The 7,422-nt window shown below is 38.6% G+C and overlaps 1 long non-coding RNA gene across 1 annotated transcript; it reads right to left on the bottom strand.

Annotated features, from left to right (window-relative positions):
- Positions 1–1,379: 1,379 nt before the first annotated feature.
- Positions 1,380–6,870, bottom strand: LOC129260249 (uncharacterized). Its single transcript, XR_008584505.2, has 3 exons — positions 6,760–6,870; positions 2,317–2,419; positions 1,380–1,761 (listed from the first exon to the last, which is right to left on the bottom strand). It is a non-coding gene; the product is annotated as an uncharacterized LOC129260249 (long non-coding RNA).
- Positions 6,871–7,422: the final 552 nt, after the last annotated feature.

The raw sequence follows: 7,422 nt of genomic DNA, 5'->3' as shown, positions 1-7,422 counted from the left end.
CCTAGCCAAATCCCCCTTTGAACCCATGCATAAATGCTCCCTCTTTGATCTGTCCATTAAGAAAGCCTTCTTGTTGGCTATAGCTTCAGGTCAAAGACGTAGTTTGCTTCATGCACTCACAGTAAGGCCGGGTCATATCCGTTGGGAGAAGGACAGAGTCCGCTTGATCCCTAGACCAGGTTTCTAACTAAGAATAAAAAAGAAACCTCTAAACCCTGTGAAATTTTTTCTTCCAGCCATTAGCAATCTCTCGTCAGTTTCCGAAGATAGGTTATGGTGTCCCGTACGTGCCTTTAAGTGGTACATTGATAGGACTAATGGGGTGTTGCAAGAAACTTGCGATTGAACGCAAATCGAACGCAACTCCCAAAATTGAGCGTAAGTCCTCCGATTAAACGCAAATCTGCAATTGAACGCAAGTTACGTTCAATCCTGTTGCAAGAAGAAGTTGCGTTTGATCAATTGAACGTACAATGTAGATCAAGCGCAAGCTTTGCGATTGATTGCAAATCGAACGTAACTTATGTAAGATTTTGGAGGATGCGCAAAATTTGCGTTCGTTTTACGTTCAATTGATTGTCCATAGGCTTGTGTACTAAAAATTCTGCAAAATTTTTTTGTTTGTATTTTGTTTTGAAAACTTGTGTAAATTATGCCATTTTCAATTTTCCATGGGTTTTTTTCAAGAAAAACTTGAAATAATGTTATTTTCAATCTTTATAGGCCTCTTCAGCAATTATGCCATTATTTTCACACAATTTCAGTACATTCTCTCCTAATATCATTTTAAAGTGTGTCAATCACCAAAAATATTCTGCTCTTGTTATCAGAGGTCATGGAATATTCAAATTGTGATTTCTGAAATAATTTGTATGAAGAAATGTTGAAGAAATAATAACTCTCCATAGGCACAAAAGCCACTCTTTATTAAAACACTTCATGCACTGGCAAATGCTTATAAATATTTCTGAGCGTTTGCAGTAAATACAACTCAGAATATGTTTTGCAAGAGCACTAAATTGCTTAAATGCTTTCATTCATACATATCATAATGAATAACATGCCCAATTAAGTTTTTCAAATAAAACATACATTTCAGGAGATTGCTACACTTCAAAATCTGAAGCTCTCTTGTTTCTCTCTCTTTAATCATGAGATTGCATCGTAGATATATATCACACTTGCATACAGGGATGAGGTCGAGGCTGATTCTTCCGAGTCATGAGGCAGCTTGAGAGAACTTCCCATAGATTCTGTACAGTGACTCGGACCAAGGCCAGCAAAATGTTGCCTCGAGGTCAGCATTCAGTACATCCCTGCTTGGACTTGAAAAGATCCATTGATCTGTGCACAAAAAAGAACACTGCTCAAGACATTCATTATTGATGGACCTTTTATTTTTATTTTTCATTATTTCTTGCTCCCAAGGAATCACTTCTGAGATTCAGTAATAAAATTTCATTTCATCTGCATCAAGTGTTTCACCACAGAATGTCTTGTTTGAAATTGATGTGTATCATGCAGAAGACCACAGTTCTTAAGGTTGGCATGAAGAATCCATAGAAGTCCAGTCAGGAAAGCCACAAGCATCTCTGCTTGAAGGAACAAATCTGGTTTCCAGAAGCAGTCTAATTTGCGATGAATTTGGAGAGCTCCATGGAGTGAAGTTTTTAAACAAGCAACGCCCTCATTCTGTAGTCCACTCTTATAATGATGTTACTACAGACATGAGCAGCTCTGAATTCAGTTCTGATAATCAACCTGTTCATAAAAAAATAATATGGGAAATAATGCAAGCCCATAACTATACATAGCTTGGGTTAGTTCAAATTTTGTCCTTTCAGTGCAAGAACGCCCTTAGCAAACCATTTTTGTGCACCCATCGGTGCAGAAATGCCCCTATGTCTGCTGGTAAGGGCGTTGTTTGCACCCAAATGATGATATGATAGAGGGATAGTGGCCTTCTCCTGAGACCATAGTAATTGGCAATTTGCCATGATGTAATCTAAAAAAGTGTGAACTGATTGTTTTTCCCCAAATAAAAGAATCATGGAAATCAAAATATGCAATAAATTAAATCAATGAAAGCAAAATACACACTTTCATACAGTATACCTTGGATGAGCACAACCACCCCCTCCCCTCCCCCCCCCCCCCCATCAATGGGATGTCTTCATTGCTGAGAAATCCAGTCAAGATAGAGATTTGTGTTAGCCTTTTTCATTTTGCATTATCCTTGGGTCAATGTGTACAGATTTCACCCCCATCCGCATCATGGTGAATTATTAATAATAATACAGTTTACATGTAACCTACCATTCAAGAGTTGATAAAATGAATCAATCAGCTGGTTGCAAGAACACACATTGTAGCAGACACAGTTATGGTGGTTCTGAGGTTCCAGACTTCTTTGTCATAACTGTAGTAAGCAATTAAAAGCAAAAAGCAAAGAGATAAAACATATTCATGAAATTAATATACAAGTTAAGCTCAGTTGCCAGTGTGTTAATCATTATAGTAGTCCAAGGGTGTTTTGATTAAAGTCACTTCTGGCCTGGGGAGGGGCACTATGGTTCCTCAGCCATGGGCGGCGCAATTAAAAAAATTATGAAATCATACCTTTTGCTTTAACCCTCAATCTCCCGGGGTATTTTGATTCTTGTCATTCCCGGGGGGGGGGGCCATTATGGCCCCCCCTTAAGATCTCGGCCGCTGATCGCTCGAGCGACGCAAAAATTTGCACGCTGGTTGTGTGCGATGTAATCTACAAGGCTGTATGGTAAAATTTTCCAAAATAATGAGATTTTATTTTATATGAATTAATTATGCTAATTTATGCATAAATCATACTTTTTGCTCTAATTCACTAAATAAAGCTCCTAGAATGCTAATTTTTGGTTAAAATATTCTTTGTAGCATTCTTAACAATCGCAATTAAAAAAAACTTCAGTTTGGAAATCAATTTCTTATGTATTTTATTGTTTTATGAATTTCTTATGTATTTCCTTGTTTTTTTTACTTTTTGTTTTTTTATTGTTTTTTCAATGGAAATCGTTCCAGACTTAATTCTGATCATAAGCAAGGCAAAATTAATTAAATTCAATCAGTAACAGTAGAAATAATGATACATTTATGAATTTTGGCTAAATACACAATTTGCATTGGATTTGTACATGAAATCACGTTTGTGAGCAATTTTGGGTCTGACATGCACTTACATAATGTTGCGTAATGTCGTAACCGCGTATCCGGTCGTCACAAATTTGGTCTCAAAATTTGCGCGAGACTTGAAAGTAAAAAGTCAGTGAGCGGCGAGGTAAAAAAAATGTGCGCAGCGGATATATCGCGAAAATTGTCGAGGGGGGGGGGCCATTATGGCCCCCCCCCCCCCCCCCCCGGGAGAATTAGGGTTAATTTACTAAAAAAAGCTCGTAATAGAATGCCAAACTTTGGTGTACATATATATTCCTTTCTAGAGCAATCCTAACAACTTTACTTTTAAAAATCTGGTATCAAAATAAATTCCTTTCAATTCATGTTGTTTTTTTTTTCTTTTTTTTCTTAACTTCTTAATTTTTTTTTTATTGTTATTTTCAAGACAAAGTTCATCAGTGACAGTAAATTACTATTGTCAATAAAAAACAAATTACCCAGTTATGAATATTGACTTTTTACATGTAATCATGTTTTTGTCTGACATGTACTTAAACAAACATAATGTTGCAAAATTTCCTGACCCTGTACCTGGGAATGGCAAATTTAGTACCAAAAGTTGTGTGAGACTTGAAAGTAAAACGTCAGTCAGTGGTGCGGTAATAAAATTTTGAGTGGCAGATTTATTCTGAAAAATGTCAAGGGGGACCATATGCCCCCCCCCCAAGTATTGTGCTTGATGTAAAAGGATGTAAAAAAAAATCATGATTATGTATTCAATATTAATACTGATGCACCATATGAGACACCCTTTAACTGAAAGCACCTGGAAAAGCATTGTAATCATCCATTAAACAATTTAAAGTGAAAAAAAAGTCTGTCATCTATTTACATGTGCTTGCATAAAAATCAAGAGTCAGCTACATGTACATAGTAGCCCGGGGGGGGGGGTACTCACGAGATAAGGCATATGGGGATATGCCGCAGGAATGGGTCGCCTTTTTTGAAGAAATCCCTAAATATGGCGTATGGTTTTATGCTGGAAAATCCCTAAGCATGGCCCAATTTTTAGATAATGTCCTTAAACATGGGTCCATATTCTACTCCAATGTCTTAGGTGCAAATACAAAATGACCTTACATTTTGGGTGATAAGATTTTTTTCTTTTTTTTTGCTTGTCAAGTTTTTCCAGGCGAAAATGTGCCCCCCCCCCCTTTTTGGAAATCCTGGATCCGCCCCTGTAATGAATCCCTAATAATGGGTACCTTTTTAGCCAAAATGACCTGTAAATATGGGTACGGGTTTCAAACTTTCAGCCACACACCTTTGTCCAAACCAAATCTAAGTACCTCCCCCCCGGCATAGTAGATCTACATATTGAATCTAAAAAATAAAATGTATTTACATGTATATCTTTTTATATTTATATGAGATGGATATTAAAAATGGGACGGCACATCATTACAAATCAACGACACAAATAGACTGTCCTTGCAAAGAACCTCTTGTGCAATCTGCCCGTAAGAAATTTAAAAGGGCCCTGGGCAGGCAACATCCTATTCAATGTTAAAACTTTCCCAAGAATGTGGCAGATGTGGCCAATAGATTCTGAAAAGTAGCCCAACACATGTAGACCCCCTATACCTTTGGTTTTTTTTCTTGTCTGGCGAGATATACGGAGTCTGGAGAACCCCCCCCCCCCCCAAATATAAAAAAAATAATAATAAATAATTTTTTTTTTTAATCCTCCAAAGACCAAAGTCGAAACAGCAAAATTTTCACTTTATCCCAGGCCAGGCCAAGGAAAGTCATAAAAAGGGAGGTTAACGGTAGACTACCTTGAGCGAAGTTTGTGCAGGCTCCACTCCACTTCACTACCGCTACACTATGCTCCACCTACCCTAACTTCGAGACCGTGAACTCTATCGTATAAATAATTCACTGCCGATTTCAAAACATTGCATGCACGCGCGATACGGCAGCAAATTATTTATTTGTGTGAGGAACTTCATGTTGGCTCTAAATCACCAATTTTGAGACTGATAGAAGCATGAAAAAGTGAAACTTGGTGTAAAGTAAGAATATTAGTTTTAATTGTTTTTAAAGATCGTGATGTTGCATGAATTTTATATTTTCCCCCCATAAAATCCCACCTTTGTCACTCGGAATATCAGATAGAGTTCAGTCTCGAAGTTCGGGTAGGTGGAGCGTAGTGTAGCGGTAGTGAAGTGGAGTAGGGCCTGCACGAACTTCGCTCGAGGTAACGTTAGACAGACTCTTAAAAAAAGAGAGACAAATGGAGAGGAATCTTTTTTTTTGGAAATGTCTAGACTGTAATGGAAGTCTTTAATTTCTATTTACTGGATGGCTATTCTCCGTTGAAACCGATATAACTTAAAAAATCATTTCAAATAGGAACAAAAATAATCTTTGAAGGTCACTTTCGATGTTTCATACAAAATTAGAGCCTACACATTTACTTGCTTCTGGGTGATTTTTAACAGCACTGCACCGGCAATGACCTGCCGTGTTGTTGATACAACCTTTGTTGATACAAAGGTGTCAAGTACTTCATGTCACAAATAAGCGCAAACCTATCATCAAGCCTTACTTCATCCATGGACAGACTATATCTGATAAAAATACAGCAAAGTATCTTGGAGTTGAGCTGCAGAGGAACCTCAGCTGGAATCAACATATAAATGCTGTAACCAAAAAGGCCAACTCCACACGTGCCTTCCTCCAGAGAAATATCCGGCCATGTCCAAGAAAGGTCAAGGAACTGTGCTACAAAGCTCTCCTGCAACCAATCATGGAGTATGCCAGCATAATATGGGACCCTCACACGCAAGCAAATATAAAAAAGCTTGAAATGGTGCAGCGACGCTATGCACGCTTCGTCTGTAATGACCACCGCAGAACAAGCAGTGTAGCAGCCATGCTGAACCAGCTCAAATGGCCAACTTTACAAGAGCGTAGGGCACAGGCCAAGGTGGTGATGATCTACTGTATTACCAACTCACTCATTGACATTCCACCTACCTTCCTCACTCCATCCACATCCATGCATAGAGGTCATTCTCAGAAGATCTTTGTTCCCTTTGCCAGAACACTTGTCTACCAGAGGAGCTTCTTCCCAGATTCGATAAGACTTTGGAACTCCCTCCCCAACACTCAACAGCACAGTTAATTGTAGTTGTACCTCTCTACACATCTTTAAACAAGAGGTACAAAAGACCCAGCTCCGTTAATAACGGTGGTTGTTTTTACTTGCACGCTGTAAGCAATTTTTTATTGAATAAAGTACATACACTTGCACGCTGCACTTCACCAGTACGACAATACACCAGACGGTGGACTGTACTGTTTCCAGAAGAAGAAGAAGAAGAACCGTGCATTACCGACACAAAAAGTCAAGTGTGGGACTGGGATTGAAATTGTACGGTAGAAAATTTGTTGAAGGTGAAATTTCGACCGGCGATAAAGATACAGTTTCACTTTTTTCAAAATAATTTTTTCCCTGGCATAGGTCTAAAATATATAAATTCTCTAAAAACATACATAATGGAGAAAGAATTGTCTGAAAAATGAATATTTTCTACTTACTCTCTTCCACAAACAGGATTGTTGCAAGCCATTATTTTGCTTTTTCGGCTAGTCTTGTGCTGCAGACCCTGTTTACAGCTGCAAATCGTCTGCAGATCAGCTGCAACTTGCGTTCAATCGTAAGCCTTTTACTTGCAACGCAAATTGGCGATTGATTGCTAGTTGCAGTCGATCGGAATCGGCTGCAAAGTTGCAGTCGATTTGCAATCAATTGCAACATAACTTTCTTGCAACGCCCCATAAGTGTATTCGCACTTCCCACAATCTGTTCATTAGTTCAATAGAACCTCACGGCCCTGTTAGTCCAATTACAATTTCTCGATGGTTAGTGCAGGGGATCAGGTCGGGTGGAGAGGACGCCATATTATCAGGGTCCATTAGAGCCCACGTTACACGGGGCATAGCAGCATCTTGGACGCTCTTTCAGGGTACCTCTATGGAGGATATCCTCCAGGCAGCCTATTGGACCAATTCCAGTACATTTGTATCTTATTACTTATCCGATGTATTAAGCCGAGACACAGGTTTTGTCTCTGCGGTTCTGTCTTGTCCTAATCGTTCCTAGACTATTTCCAGTTGATATATTTCATTAATGAGGTTGATGATATTAATATCCCTTTATTCCTAGAGTAGCTTCTCCAGTTGGGAGACTACTCCATTTTA

Source organism: Lytechinus pictus, chromosome 5 (assembly GCF_037042905.1).
Source record: "Lytechinus pictus isolate F3 Inbred chromosome 5, Lp3.0, whole genome shotgun sequence".
Lineage (NCBI taxonomy): Eukaryota > Metazoa > Echinodermata > Echinoidea > Temnopleuroida > Toxopneustidae > Lytechinus > Lytechinus pictus.
The sequence above is the reverse complement of the archived record's forward strand: the minus strand, read 5'-3'. Positions and strand labels throughout refer to the sequence as shown.